This window comes from Felis catus, chromosome F2 (genome assembly GCF_018350175.1).
Source record: "Felis catus isolate Fca126 chromosome F2, F.catus_Fca126_mat1.0, whole genome shotgun sequence".
In the NCBI taxonomy this organism is placed as follows: Eukaryota; Metazoa; Chordata; class Mammalia; order Carnivora; family Felidae; genus Felis; species Felis catus.
Window position 1 is genome coordinate 66,447,224 of NC_058385.1, and position 15,394 is coordinate 66,462,617.

Genomic DNA, 15,394 nt, shown 5'->3' on the forward strand with positions numbered 1-15,394 from the left:
CAATGGGAGCTAGTCCCGAAGAAGATGCCAGCCAAGGACCCAGGCTTTGGGGAAAACCGGACGGCGTCACCGCCCCTCCTCACCTCCGCTTCCCTTCCCCCACCCCCACATCCTTTTTAAAATTATGAAACGTGCAAACCAAAGCGGAGAGAAACGTCTCACCCTCCAAGCTGCTCTGCACAGATTCATGGGCCTGGACGCTCAACCCTCTGTGCTTTGACAGTAGTACTCCACTGAGCCACATTAATCCTAAAATGTGCAGTTGCTTAAAGTACAACCCTGATTGTTGAAATCGATATACAGCAGTTTCTTTTTATTTATATGTTTTGTCTTAGAATCCTAGAACTTGGGGAAACAGAAGCAAGTGAAGCTTAATGATCTTATAAACAGAGATACTCAACCCTACCATACCCAACATCCTGTATTTACAACAAAAATGTACCACCACTTTGCTCTCCTGGAATTAAATTCGCAGATAATGTAAACTACACAAATAAGTTCAATAAACCAGTGTATGTTATAAAGGTGGAAAAAGAGAAAGTAGTTTATTCTAAAATACTATACTAATATCTATAAAAATAATATGTGTTGCACTATGTAAATACTATAGCCCCAGTGAGAACTACGGAACAAAAACTGCCCCCACAAAATCTCAAGACGCCCCCTAGGGGGCAGTACTGTGCCCACTGAGAAACTGCTTAGGACTTCTTTCTGAGGAAAGGAAATGCTCGAGCTACAGAAATTCATTCTTTTGTTCATACATTAAACAGCTAGGTTTTTGAGCACCAGCATATGCCAGGCACTGTGGGAGATGAAAACTGAGTCCGGCAATATTTTTGTCTTCAAGAAGACTACAGTCTGGTAACCCAGCAAAAAACATGAGCATGAAAACATCAACCAAGGTGAGAAGTGAGAAGAGATCAAGGTGGGATTCAAAAAGAGATCCCTTTAAGGGTACGGGCTGATGAACAGAAATCTCACCTTCGCTATCTCCCTCTCTTCTCTCTTCCTCTTTCTCCTTCTCCCCTCTCTCCCTCCTTCCCTTCCTTCCTTTTCTCCTCCTCCTCATCTTCTTTAGCATCAGTTTATAGAGTCACCTCCTTCTCACTAGAAGCTGTCTGCCTGGTTCGCTGCCCAGTGCCAGCAGCCCAGAGTCCTCTCAGTTTAGGGCCATGCCCACAGGGCAATTCTGTCCAGGAAAACAACTTCAATAGCACGGTGCTTAGAACAGTGTCCTTGGCTGAATTGCTGCCAATTATTTGGTATCCTTGAACAAAGCAAGACTGTTATCACCCTCAAACACACACACACACACACACACACACACACACACACACACACACACACAAAACTGGTTACAGACCTAAGCAATATGAATATATGTTTAACATAGCAGATTGTGCCAGCCCACATAAATCTGTTTAGAGATCATGCTCAGAGTAACTTGTTTTTATTAAAATAAACTCATTTGTAAAAATTGTAAATATGACTGATTTCAACAGCTGTGTGGCTCCAGAAGTAAGTTTTTAGCCATGGATTGGCACAGTTAGAAGAGTCTAGATTTTTTTTATGCATATGTTTTGCAGTTTGTCACACACAGTCTGCTATGGCAAAACTTCAGTACTGCTAGAGATGAAAAGTTGTCCAGCAGGTTTTAAAAAGCACAGCACTTTTGCTATTCAGAGTCTCTTCCATATTTGGAACAGTGAAAAAAATATTTGTAGGAAATGAAGAACTTTGAATCAAAAGTTCTCAGCACTGGTGTCATCTGAAGAGGAATAGGCTTCCAACAGCACTTTTGGTAGTAGTTTCCTTCTGTTATTATTTTTCTCCTTTTTCTTCTTTTGGTGAGCAAGTCTTCTAAAAAACATATCATGAAAACAGATCAGCCTAAAAGACATCAAAGGAAGACGCTTTAAGCTTTTAATTACAGGTAGGTGAACTCAAGAAGTTTGACCTAGTGAAATGCTCCCACAATTCTCTCCAATGGCTAGTTCAGAAGGTAAACAAAAACGTTCTTGCTAAAGCTAGCTCAGACTTAACAAACTTCCTTTCTTTTTTTAATGTTTATTTTTGAGAGAGACAGAGCATGAGTGGGGGAGGGGCAAAGAGAGAGGAAGACACAGAATCCGAAGGAGGCTTCAGGCTCTGAGCTGTCAGCACAGAGTCTGGCAAGGGCTCGAGCCCATGAACTGGGAGATCATGACCTGAGCCGAAGTCAGACGCTTAACCGACTGAGCCACCCAGGCGCCCAAGACTTAACAAACTTTTAAAGTTAATTTAGGGTCAAGTCATTTCTTATTCCTCTCAATGCTTGCTTTGTAAAAACGGGAATGTTGTTGATAATAACAACAGTAAAAACAAGGTAGTATTCTAAATAATGCCCTCCCCATTCCACTCCTCCCCGGTTTCTGTATCTAGCATAAGACTGCATGTAGGACTATGGGACCACAGATGCAAAACAAGAAAAGCAGGAAAAACTGACTTTCCAGTATTTATTCAAGGAATAACATGTTGTTACACTTTAGTGGCTCTGTCAACGCTATCTCTGAAAAAAAAAAAATGGTGCCAGTGTTATCTTTTTTTGACCTAAAGTCTTAGGACACAAGTAACTCTAGAGGAACACCCAACTAAAAACCTACAGTGGGAAGATGCAACCCTTCACTGGTTTTCAAAGACTTAGTGGAGGAGTCTAGGGCGGCGGTTCCTAAACTTTAATGGGAGTGAAGATTCCCTGGGAACTTTAAAATGTAGCTTCTCAGGGGCACCTGGGTGGCTCAGTTGTTTGAGTGACTGACTCTTGATTTCAGCTCTAGTCATGATCCCAGAGTCATGGGATTGAGCCCCACATCAGGTTCTGTGCTGAGTGTAGAACCTGCTTAAGATTCTCTCTCCCTCTGCCCTTCTCCCCAACTCACCCACTCTCTCTCTCTATAAGTAAGTAAATAAATAAATACATAAATACATACATACATACATACATACATACATACATACATACGATACAATATAATACAATACAATACAATGTAGCTTCTCAGACTCTACTCCTGGGAGAGTCTAATTCAGTAGGTCTAGAGTGAGGTCATGAATCTACCTTTGGCAGGCAGCTGGTGACCCTCACCTAGGTGACCCGTAGGCTTCACTTTGAGAAATAGTGATCTAGCAAAATGCTTATAATTGAGGAAAAACTTATTGCATTCTTGTAGAACTAAGGGTTATAAACTACCAAGTCATAATCTCTAAGAAGAGATATTCTAAAGCTGTCAGCTGGTCGGACATCAGCGCTGGAAGGGAAATTCTACTTCGGTCTTCAAGAACCTTTAAATCCATTACAGACGTCCATCTTCCAGGCAAACTCATGCGACTCAGTAAACCCTGGGCACTTTAGATAGACTATTTCACCTTCCTGGTGTCTCTGTGAAGTAGTTGGTATTTCTTGAAGTTAACATAATGAGGATGCCAAGGTTTGGAGAGGTTAAGCTGCCAGTCGGTTGCCCAGTTACCTACAAGGTAAAGGGTTTTGAACCCACCTTGACCCTTCCTAAAGTCTAATGAAGATGCTCCATAAACCCTTTCTCAGAAAGAGGGTATTGCATTAGCCAGGCTACAGTGTGCACAGAATTTGAAAGCCTTCCCTCGTGTTGAAGTCAGACAGTCTTCTTTCTGTTCAAGTCCCAAATCCTCTGCATCAGCAACTGTTGTTTCATAACAGACCACACAAACTTAGCGGCTTGAAAGCCCAAGCAGTTATTTAACCCATAAGTCTGTGGGTCAGCTGGGTGGTTCTGCTGATCTGGGCCAGGTTTGGCTGATCTTGACTGGCCTCACTCATGCATCGTGGTCAGCAGGTGGGTCGTCTGGAGGCTGCCTGGTCCAGGATAGACTCATTCATGTAGCTGGAAGTTGGCTGATGGTCAGTGGATCATCTAGGTGCTGGCCATCTAGGATGGCCTCAGTCAATACCTCCAGTGGGTGTCTGGCTATTGATCATAGGGGTGACTGAGCCACATGTGTCTCATCTTCCAGGAGAAAATAGCCTGGATTCCTTCACATGCAAAAAGTTATAAGAAACTGAGAAGCAGTGTTTGAGACTTCTTAAGGCTAGCCTCAGAACTGACACACTGTCATTTCTGCCATAGTCTACTAGTCAAAGCATCACAGGGCCAGCCCAGATGCCACCTCTGGAGGGGAACAGATGCAAAGTCACACTGCAAAGCCTGAAGATACAGGAGGGGCCAACAGTTGTGGCCATTTTTATAATCGATTTACCACAATAACTATATGACTCAAGGCACGTTTCTCAACTTCTATTTCTACTCATCTGCAAAATGAAGATATTACAATTGTTGTGCCCTATCTCAAAGGGTTGATAGCTCACGCAAGAGGCCTGGCTTACGTTAATTTTTCAGACAATATTGGCCACGAGAATGCGGATGCTGTCCTCTGGGGGCTTTCTAGCCTGAAAGTCTTATGAGTCTGCATGGCAGAGAGAGTAGGCCGATTTTTTGATGACCTCGCAGGGCAGGACTTTGGACCTGATTTTTTCTGTTGATTTCATGCTGCCCCACTTAGTACTCTTCTGGTTGTGGTACAGAAACCCATTCAAGCTAGCTCAATTAAAGAAGCCAAAGCTCCCGTTTGTCCCCTGCATGTTCACTCCATCTTTTCCTCCCTCGACTCTCCTTGTAAGACTCCTCTAGAACATGCCTCAGCCAAGTAGCCTCAGCCCTGGAATCCGATATGACTGTTCAGCTTTGTTCATTAGAGCTCAATGGCCTGGTTCTCAGTGTCCCGATTCCAAAATCTAAAGAGAGAAACTGCTTGGTCCAGCACTTCTCTTCGCAAAAGGTCAGCTTAGTCTACTCTGTCATGGCAGGAGGGGTGGGCAGTCTTGGGGAGAAGGGGCAGCTTTATGTGGGCAGCAGAGGCTGTGAGCAAGAGCAGTTCCTTCAGGAGATGGCCGTGAGCCAGCAGACACAGTGATTCACATTTCCTGGACACAGGCAGCCTTCTCTAGTATTTTCAATTACCTTCCCATCAAACAGCTGAAGTACACAATTTCAAGGACTTGATAAAAATCCATCTCCTCTCTGAATAGCTCTTAATAAAGTGGAGGTAGGTGGCTCTTTCTCCCACTCACTCACCAAAAACCTACCACATGCTTTCGCTGTAAGCAGAGGTGTATTCCCTTTTTTAGGGCTGCTGTAACAAAGTACCACAGACTAGGTAGCTTAAACAACAGAAATTTATTTTTCTCACAGTTGCAGAGGCCATAAATCTGGAGGCCAAGGTGTCAGCAGGATTAGTTTCTTCTGAAGGTTTTAAGAGAGAGAGATGTTTCATGGTGGGTTTTTTTTTTATATGTTTATTTTTTAGAGAAAGTGTGAATGGGGGAGGGGCAGAGAGAGAGGGGGACACATGGATGCAGGGCTTGAACTCAAGAACTGTGAGATTATGACCTGGGTCGAAATTGGATGCTTAACCAACTGAGCCACCCAGGTACCCCAGATCTGTTCCATGTTTCTCTCTTTGACTTGTAGATGGGGGTCTTTTTCCAGGGTGTTCTTACCATCTTCCCTTCATACACGTCTGTGTCCAAATTCCTCTTTAAAATTAAAAAAAAAAATTTTTTTTAACGTTTATTTATTTTTGAGACAGAGAGAGACAGAACATGAATGGGGGAGGGTCAGAGAGAGAGGGAGAAACAGAATCTGAAACAGGCTCCAGGCTCTGAGCTGTCAGCACAGAGCCTGATGTGAGGCTCGAACTCATGGACTGCGAGGCCATGACCTGAGCCAAAGTCAGATGCTTAACCAACTGAGCCATCCAGGCGCCCCTAAAATTTTTTTTAATGCTTATTTATTTATTTTGAGATATTGGGAGGACAAGCAGGGGAGAGGCAGAGAGAGAGAGGGAGAGAGAGAATCCCAAGCAGGCTCCAAGCTGCCAGCACACAGCCTGACTCGGGGCTTGATCCAGTAGACCTGAGCTGAGGTCAAGAGTCAGATGCTTAACCAACTGAACCACCCAGGCGCCCCTAAATTTTTTTTTAATGCTTATTTATTTATTTTGAGATATTGGGAGGACAAACAGGGGAGAGGCAGAGAGAGAGGGAGAGAGAGAATCCCAAGCAGGCTCCAAGCTGCCAGCACACAGCCTGACTCGGGGCTTGATCCCGTGGACCTGAGCTGAGGTCAAGAGTCAGATGTTTAACCAACTGAACCACCCAGGCACCTCCAAATTCCTCCCTTGTAAGAATACCAATCATATAGGATTAGGTGGGTTTGAGCCCTCATTTTACCTAATTACCTCTGCAAAGATCTATCTCCAAATATAGTCACATTCTGACTAGGTTAGAACTTCACCTTATAAATTCTGAGGGAGACACAACAACTGAGCCCATGACAGCATGAAAACAGTCATTAATATAAACAATGTCAATGGTAGCTGAGCCTGTTCCATTGCAACATCCCTGGTCTTATCTACAGTTCCGCTTATCGGAATGCCCTTCAGCCCCTGAGAGCATCCAGTAACTACGTATTGACTCTTTTCGTCTGTCATTTATAAATAAGCCTTCTTTAAAGCTCCAAGTCTGTGAAAAAGTGGTCATACTGTGTACTTTTGAAGTCACTTTTGAAAAAAAACCTCTGTCATCAAATAGCATTTTGTTTATACATTGCCTAAGAAAATGGTTCTCGACTCTGGTTAGACAATAGAATCATCTGGTGCTTTTAAAAAACAGTCTCCACCTCCCACCCCCGTACCCCTCACCAGTCCTATCTCCAAAGATTCTGATGATTTGGTTTAGGTTGGGATACAGGCACTAATTTAAAAAAAAAAAAAAAAAAGAAGATTCCCAAATGATTCTAAAATAAAGTCGGTGTTGAGAACCATTGGCTTCAGATAAAGCTTAGGGGAGGCAAACAACTCTTAGAAAGCACCTCTGCCTGTCCGGCCCTGAGCTAGGTGCTTTGCTATGTAATTTAATTTTCAAAATAATCCTAGGAGTATTAATGCTACATCCTCGATTGTATAGACAAGAAAACTAGGCTCAAGAAGATTGCCTTACTCAAGTCCCACAAGCTGTGGAGGCAAAGGGTTATTCAGGTTTAAATACTGGGTAGCAGGAGACTAGATAGGACTAGAGGCTGGTCAGGGCTTTTACACTGGAGAGACAATCAGCACAGAGAACAATTTTTGGCCATTTTTTTTTTCTAAGTTTGTTTATTTTGAAAGAGAGAGAGAAAGCACAAGCAGGGGTGGGGCAGAGAGAGAGAGAGAGAGAGAGAGACAGAGAGAGAGAGAGAGAGAGAGAGAGAGAGAGAGAGAGAGAGAGAGAGAATCTCAAGCAGGCTCCAAGCTGCCAGCACAGAGCCTGATGCAGGGCTTGATCCCACTAACCTCGAGATCATGACCTGAGCTCAAGTCAGACGCTTAACTGACTAAGCCTCCCAGGCATCCCAACAATTTTTGGCCACTTTTAAAAAACAGGTCTGTTTTACCCTCACATTGATTCTTCCACCACAGGCTCAACAACCATCAAGGGAATATAGTATCTGTTTGTCAGAACAGACAAGGCTGTGCTGCTGTTAACAAACCCAAAGAAACCTTGGCTTATTTAACACATCATGGTTTATTTCTCATTCATCAAGTTTCCTTATAGCTCTCGGTGACCTCTGGGTCACCTCCTGCCAAGCGGTGGCTCAGGGATCCAGGCTAACCCCTCTTTTTGGCTGTGCCTTTTGGAATACATGTCTTCTAGTTGGCCGACGTAGGAGGAAAAGAGATTTCCACCACTTGTGCAATAAGTGTTGCTGCCATGTTACCTTAACAAAAGGCATCTCTTTCTTTGGAGAACATGTTCAAGAAGATTGGAACCCATGTTTGACTCCACAGGCCCTCCTTTTCCACTGCACAGTCCATTCTTCTGTGCCATGGATGGTAAAGAGAGTAAAAGCAAACCTAAATTCTTTACTGAGGTAGGGGGCACTTTAGGCGTGTTGACATGTGATTTTGTCGTATTATACCTTTCTTATGAGGCAGAGACCACACATCATTTTTCTCTCCTCTAATGCATTGTACGCAGTAAGTCCTTAATAATAGTATGTATGTGCACATAAACATAAATTCAGCAAATATTTATTGGACAAGACAGACCTAGTCTCTGCCCTCATGACTACAATTAAGATACCCTAATAATAATATACTGGTTTTGTGTCTTGTCATTTGTAATGTACTTTAACTATACCATTATCTCATTTTATTTATGAATGTCATAAATTGAACACATCCACCAATCAGCTTGGGCTTCTCATTAATTTCTCGGCTGGTTTGTAGGTCAGATATTTTATAGTCTACCTCCTCCTTACACTTCTTTCCTTCCTGTTTCATAGCTGGATGAGAGGAATGCCTTTTATAGCCAGCAAGGTGATACACTGCCATGCTTATGTTATGCACATACCCAGAGGTTCAACACCTCTTTTCTGATCATGCAGAGATATGCAGACTTTTAGCAACTTTTTGAGGAATACTTGCCCAAAGACCGTTGAGGAACAATATAAAAATATAAGAAACACGCATTTTTTCAGTTTAGACACACAAGATTTTTTCTGATTTTTGCCTCCCTTTAGATTTTGCCTTCACGTTTCATAATCAAGAATTATGAAAACAACTTTTAAATTTTTATATTTGCACTACCAAAGGAATATAATAACTTTGCAAACACTTCAAAAAAGAAAAAACAGAGGTAAGAACCCATCTACAGTTCTCCCTAACTACTATTAGCATTTTGGTGTATTTCCAGATTAGCTATTTTTAGATGAGAGAAAATGTTATCTTTGTTTCTTCTTCTGCAAGGTTATTTCATGTAATAATATTAGAAAACTGTCGTTTTGGATAGACATTTTCATTTAGCTAGTATTTTAGTGATTATATTTCATGCAACAGCTGTGAGGTGAAGGTTCGGAAGAAACCAGGGAATTCATTTGAGTGATGATGGTAAATTACATTTTCTCCCTAGTGGGGTGGGGAAGGAGACTTAGGAAAAATTTAAGTAAGAAACAGAAAAGAGACATATGCTATGGTCCTAAATATAAAACATGTAAATTGAATGAAAAAAGTAATTACAGAACATAAGATTGGGGTAACTTATTTTTCTTCCTAAATAATTAAAGCAAAAGCTTGTGTCTTTTTTTAAGACCCTGATTTTCCTAAACATTCACCACAGTAAATAGCTATAATTAAGATTCATCACACGTAATCAGTTTCCAAATTATTTCATGAATACATTATCTATTGCAACAGGCCCCCCTCCTTCCCCCCCAAGTCAATCTTTAAGCAAGCTGAAGTTTCACAATGGTCTTTTAAACCAATATTTGTAGCTCACAGAGTCCTCATGTCCAGGGTGCCCATGTTTGGCACTCTTCGATCCAGTAAATGTTTTAGTCCCATATATTTTGGATGTTTAAATCATTTTGATTTGGCATGTGGTCTGAAGGTAGTGGTATTCCAAGAGCCCTCTCACTGCATGTTAAGTGCTGTTCTCTGACTCCCAGCCAGAGCTTGGATGTTGGCAGGGTTGATTGCTCAAATGTAATGATTTCATTTCCAACCTTTGCATACTAAAATTACATAGCCCAAACATGAAGCTTCCAGATTTTTCCTCTTGAAAACAGAATAGAGACATAATTTAACATTACTACAAAACAATTATGACAATCTTTGAAATGGGAATAAATTTGAAAATTGTTAAGCTGTCACAATACTGAGGAAATGAATGCTGATTTGTAAGGTTCAATAACAGCTGAGAAACATAAAAAACTTATAGTCGTTGTTTAGGGAATTTTCATATTTTTCTTTCACTTTATATATAATAGATTCAGTTCTCCTTAAAGGAGACCCTGAATAAAGAATGTGAGAGTAAATGGTTATGTGGAAGGCGATGCCAAGAAGTACGGGCAGGGGAGAGAAATGAGACAGGGAAGGAAGCTACAAGGATAGAGTGCAGTTTTAAGCAGTCTGGGGCTTGAATAGCCCTCAGTTTCAGGATCGAGGGCTCAACCCCAGTGGAGACTAGAGACAGTGTAGAAGACACCTCAGGAGCAAGGGAGCCGGGGTGTTATTATTCATCAATTTCTACCTATGTCTTGTTGGCAGCTAATCCCAGGGATGTTATACTTTCTGTCACTTTCAGCCTACATCCAGCATGGATCACGAAAACACCCTCGGGTGGGGTTACAGATGTTTGCAGGAGGTTTCCAATGGCACATGCCAGAATGTTGAATGCCAAGAGCATAGGTGTAGGGCACCACAGTGTCTGTTTAGGGGAGGTAAGAACATAGGTTTCAACCATACACACCTAATAGAATCCTGCTTTTGCCACTAATGTGTGAAATTGAATAAATTACCTATCTACCCGTTAAACTTGTAAAATGAAAATAACATAGAATATACCTCCTAAGGTCATTCTAAGGACTAAATAAAATACTGCATGTACATTACATACAAGGTGAGAGTTAACCATATGTATTAACTGGCTCAAATGCACATTAGAAATTATGTCAGTAAATTGTGACTTTGTTAAGCTTTACGACAGCCTCTTGGGGTGGCTTCTGGGTTGGCACTTCCTTGTAATGGCGATTTTCTTTAACAATGTCTAAATTATGTGACCCTGGCTTCTGGCCATAGTTAGGGGGAACATTAAGGCCAATCCAATTCTTTGGTGGGGGGAACTCTGAAATCTAAAATGGAATCAATGAGGGGCACTTGGGTGGCTCAGTCGATTGAGCGTCCGTCTGGCTCAGGTCATGATCTCATGGATTGTGAGTTTGAGCCCCATATCAGGTTCACTGCCGTCAGTGCAGAGCCCGCATCAGATCCTCTGTCTCCCTGTCTCCGCCCCTCCCCCACTTGCGCTCTCTCAAAAATAAATTTAAAAAACACATTAAAGTGGAATCAATAAGCGTGGGTGTCTTTGTTGAATTATGTTAATAGCAACTATTTTAAAAACTCCTGCAAGAGCTTGGAACAGCCCTGGTTCTCTCCACTGACTTGGTTAAGACCATCCATGAGGTAACTTACATCTTTTCAAAAATACATGCCTTTTTTTTTTTTAAAGTTTAGTTATTTATTTTGAGGGAGAGAGCAAGCAGGGTAGGGGCAGAGAAAGAGGGGAGAGGGACAATCCTAAACCTTCTCCACACTGTCAGTGCAGAGCCTGATGCCGGGCTTGAACTCACAAACTGAGATCATGACCTAAGCTGAAATCAAGAGTCAGATGCTTAACTAACTGCAAAAATATATGTCTTTTTGCTCAAGTTAGCCAAAGAGAATTTCTGTTGCTTGCAATCAAAAGAATCTTAACCAGTAAAAACCATCTGTTTTTTAAATTTAAATTTTAGTTAACATATAGTGCAATATTGGTTTCAGGAGTAGAATTCAGTGATTCAACACTTACAGCACTCAATGCTCATCACAAGTGCCCTCCTTAATACCCATCACCCATTTACTCCATCTCCCACCCACCTCCCTCCATCAACCCTCAGTGTGTTCTCTATCATTAAGAGTGTTATTTGTTTCCCTCTTTTCTTCCCCCTCCCTTCTATACGTTCATCTGTTTTCTTAAATTCCACAAAAGTGAAATCATATGGTATTTGTCTTTGATTGACTTATTTCACTTACCATAGTATATTCTAGCTCCATCCATCATTGCAAGTGGCAAGATTTCATTCTTTTTGATGGCCGAGTAATATCCATTGTATGTGTATGTATGTATGTGTGTGTGTGTGTGTATATATATATATCACATCTAGTTTATCCATTTATCAGTCAATGGACATTTGGGCTCTTTCCATAATTTGGCTATTTTTGACAGTGCTGCTATAAACATTGGGGTGCATGTAGCCTTTCAAATCTGTATTTTTGTATCCTTTGGGTAAATACCTAATAGGGCATTTGCTGGGTCATAGGGTAGTTCTATTTTTAGTTTTTTGAGGAACCTCCATATTGTTCTCCAGAGTGGCTGCACCACTTTGCATTCAACCAAGTGCAAGAGGGTTCCCTTTTCTTTGCATCCTCACCAACATGTATTGTTTTTTCATGTTATTAATTTTAGCCATTCTGACAGGATGTGAGATGGTATCTCCTGATTTTGATTTGTATTTTCCTGATGATGAGTGATGTTGAACATCTTTTCATGTGTCTGTTAGAAAAGTGTCTATTCATGTCTTTTGCCCATTTCTTTTTGTTTTTAATGATTTTTATTTTATTTTATTTTACTTTATTTTATTTTGAGAGAGTGCAAGCAGGGGAGAGGGGCAGAGGGAGAGAATCTTAAGCAGGCTCCATGCTCAGCATGGAGCTTGACATGGGGATTGATCCCACTACCCTGGGATCATGACTTAAGCCAAAAATCAAGAGTCAGATACTGAACCAAATGGGTCACCCAGGTGCTCCTCTTCTGTCCATTTCTTAACTGGGTTTATTATTTTGGGGTGTTGAGTTTGATAAGTTCTTTATAGATTTTGGATACTAACCGTTTACTAGATATGCCATTTGCAAATATCTTCTCCCATTCCGTAGGCTGCCTTTTAGTTTTGTTGGTTGTTTCCTTTGTTGTGCAGAAGCTTTTTATCTGATGAAGTCCCAATAGTTCATGTTTGCTTTTGTTTCCCTTCCCTCGGTGATGTGTCTAGCAATAAGCTGTTCCAGCTGAGGTCAAAGATGTTGCTGCCTGTGTTCTCTAGGATTTTGATGGTTTTCTGTCTCACATTCAGGTCTTTCATCCATTTTGAGTTTACTTTTGTGTATGGTGTAAGAAAGTGGTCTAGTTTCATTCTTCTGCATGTCACCGTCCAGTTTTCCGAAAACCCATCTGTTAATTCAACACTTTAACTGGTAACTGCTCATCAATATTTATATATAAACATAATTTTAAAATACATATACAATTTAACTACATGTGAATTCTAGCGTATGCATAAACATATTAAATATGTGAATATTATTTTAAATATGTAAATATTCTAGAGCTAGTGAAAAACAAAATGAAAATCCCCACAATCTTCCTTTCAGTCTTTCCAGTCATTGTACCGATGAATTGTTATCATCAGTTGCAAAGCTAAGATAGAATCATTAGTTAGATGGGTTTCAATCTCATGAGAATGCCCAATATGTGAACAATTAACTGTTAACAAACTGAAGTGAAAAATCTGTTCTTTTACAGCCTTGGAGCTGGATAAATCTAACAGATGCAACTTCTAAAAATATAATGAAGATGATTCTGTATCTTTTTGAAAATTAGATGCTATTAGCTACATCCTACTCTTTGTCTGAGGTATGGGCTTCCCTTCTCTATAACCCCCAAGGACCTCTATTTTCTGTCAGCTGTGTTATCTTCCTATCCTGCTCCTTAATGTCCTGCTTTCCTTATCCATTAACCAGTCATTAGGTCAGTTGATTCTTATTTAGTGGCAAATATGGACATTATGTAAGTTCTGGATCTATAATCATAAAACAAAATAGTTCCTGACTTAGAAAGTCAGGATGAGTTTTCCTCAGAAAATGAGAAGGTTGGGGCACCTGGGTAGCTCAGTTGGTTAAGTGTCTGACTTTGGCTCAGGTCATGATCTCACGGTTCGTGAGTTCAAGTCCCACATTGGGTAGCTCAAACTCCGCTTCAGGTAAAAACGTGAGCCCCACTTTGAGTAAAAACACGAGCCCCCACTTCAGGTGAGTCCTGCTTCTCTTTCGCTCTGCCACTCACGTTTTTTCTCTAAAAAAAAGAAAAGAAAAAAGAAAAAAGATAAACAAGAATTTCTCTCTCAAGAAGTCCAGATTGGAAAAAAAAAAAAAAGCCCAGACATAGTTAAGGACTTGAATAGCAATCCCCTAAAGTTATTATGAGCAAGGTTCTTTCATCTTATACTTTTATGAAGTAGGGCATGGGTTCCATCTTTAAGGTCACCTCATGGTCCAAGATAGCTTTTGGAGTTCTAGCCATTTTATGTATATATTCTAGGCAGCAGGTAAAATGAAGCACAGGTCAGGAAGTGTTCTCGGGGTACCCCCTCCCTTCCTAGCAGCTCTCCTAGAAATTGTGCACACTTCCCTTTGTATCTCATGTGGTCACATGGCCACATTTTGCTTCAGCGTTAGCAAACATAATCTCCCAGGACAGATTGCTCTGGGTATTGTGATAAGCAATGAGAGAATGGATATTAGGAGGCAAAATGGCTATCATTTCCTCTGTGTCCTAATATAGAGTTATTTTTTATCCCCACAGTATCCCTCAGCAAGAAGTCGTTCCTCAGGTCCTAACAAAGTTAGGGGCAATCTCTCCATTGCAAAGAAGTAACGTATATGTGTGGGTGGGAGGGTAGCAGGGAGAAGACAAATAAATCTGAAATAACATCAACTAATCCTACAGTGCATACCAATCGGGATCCCTGAAAAAATCAGTTTTAAGAAAGGCAAAAGGGGAGACAGGCCCCCAATCCTTATGAGTGGGCTGTGCACAGTGATCTTCCAGAGTACAGTACTGAAAGGGAAAGAAGTTACTTTACAATGGAGAAACCTGAGAAACACGATTTCTGCCAGGTGGTCAAGGCCAATCAACAGCCATAAATCACATTGATAGTATGTAACCTGATATAATCACTTTACTTTTGTGATCTTCCTCCCCCAAATCTGTAATCCCAGTCTAATCATGAGAAAAACAGGCTAATTCCAGCAGAGGGGCATCTTCCAAATATTTGACCAGGACACTCCTCAAAATTGTTAAGTCATCAAAAACATCCCCATCTATTACTGAATTGTCTTTTGGTTGGTGAGCTTTAATAATCCTTTGAGATGATAGCCTTTGTACAAGAGACATGAAGGTTTTCATTTTGATGAAGTCTGATTTATCTAATTTTGTTGCTAGTGTTTTTTGCCACATTTAAGAAATCATTGCCAAATTCAAGGTCATAAAGATTGGTCCTCGTTTTCTTCTATGAGTTTTATGTTTTAGCTATTAAATTCAGGTCTCTGATCCATTTGTGTTCATTTTTGTACATGGTGTGATGTAAACGTCCACACTCATTCTTTTGCATGTGGATATCCAGCTTTCCCAGCACACCATTTGTTGAAGGGACTATTCTTTCCCTATTGAATGGTCTTAGACATCATTTTCAAAAATCAATTGACCATAGATTAATGGCTTTATTTCTGGACTCTCAATTCTATCTCATTGATCTTATAGCTATCCTGTATGCTAGCATCACCTGTTTTGTATATAACTTTGTGTTAAGTTTTGGAATTGGGAAGTGTGAGTCTCCCAACTTTCTCTTCTTTTTTCAAGATTGTTTTGGCTATTCAGGGTCCCTACAATTATACTATGAATATAGGACTGACT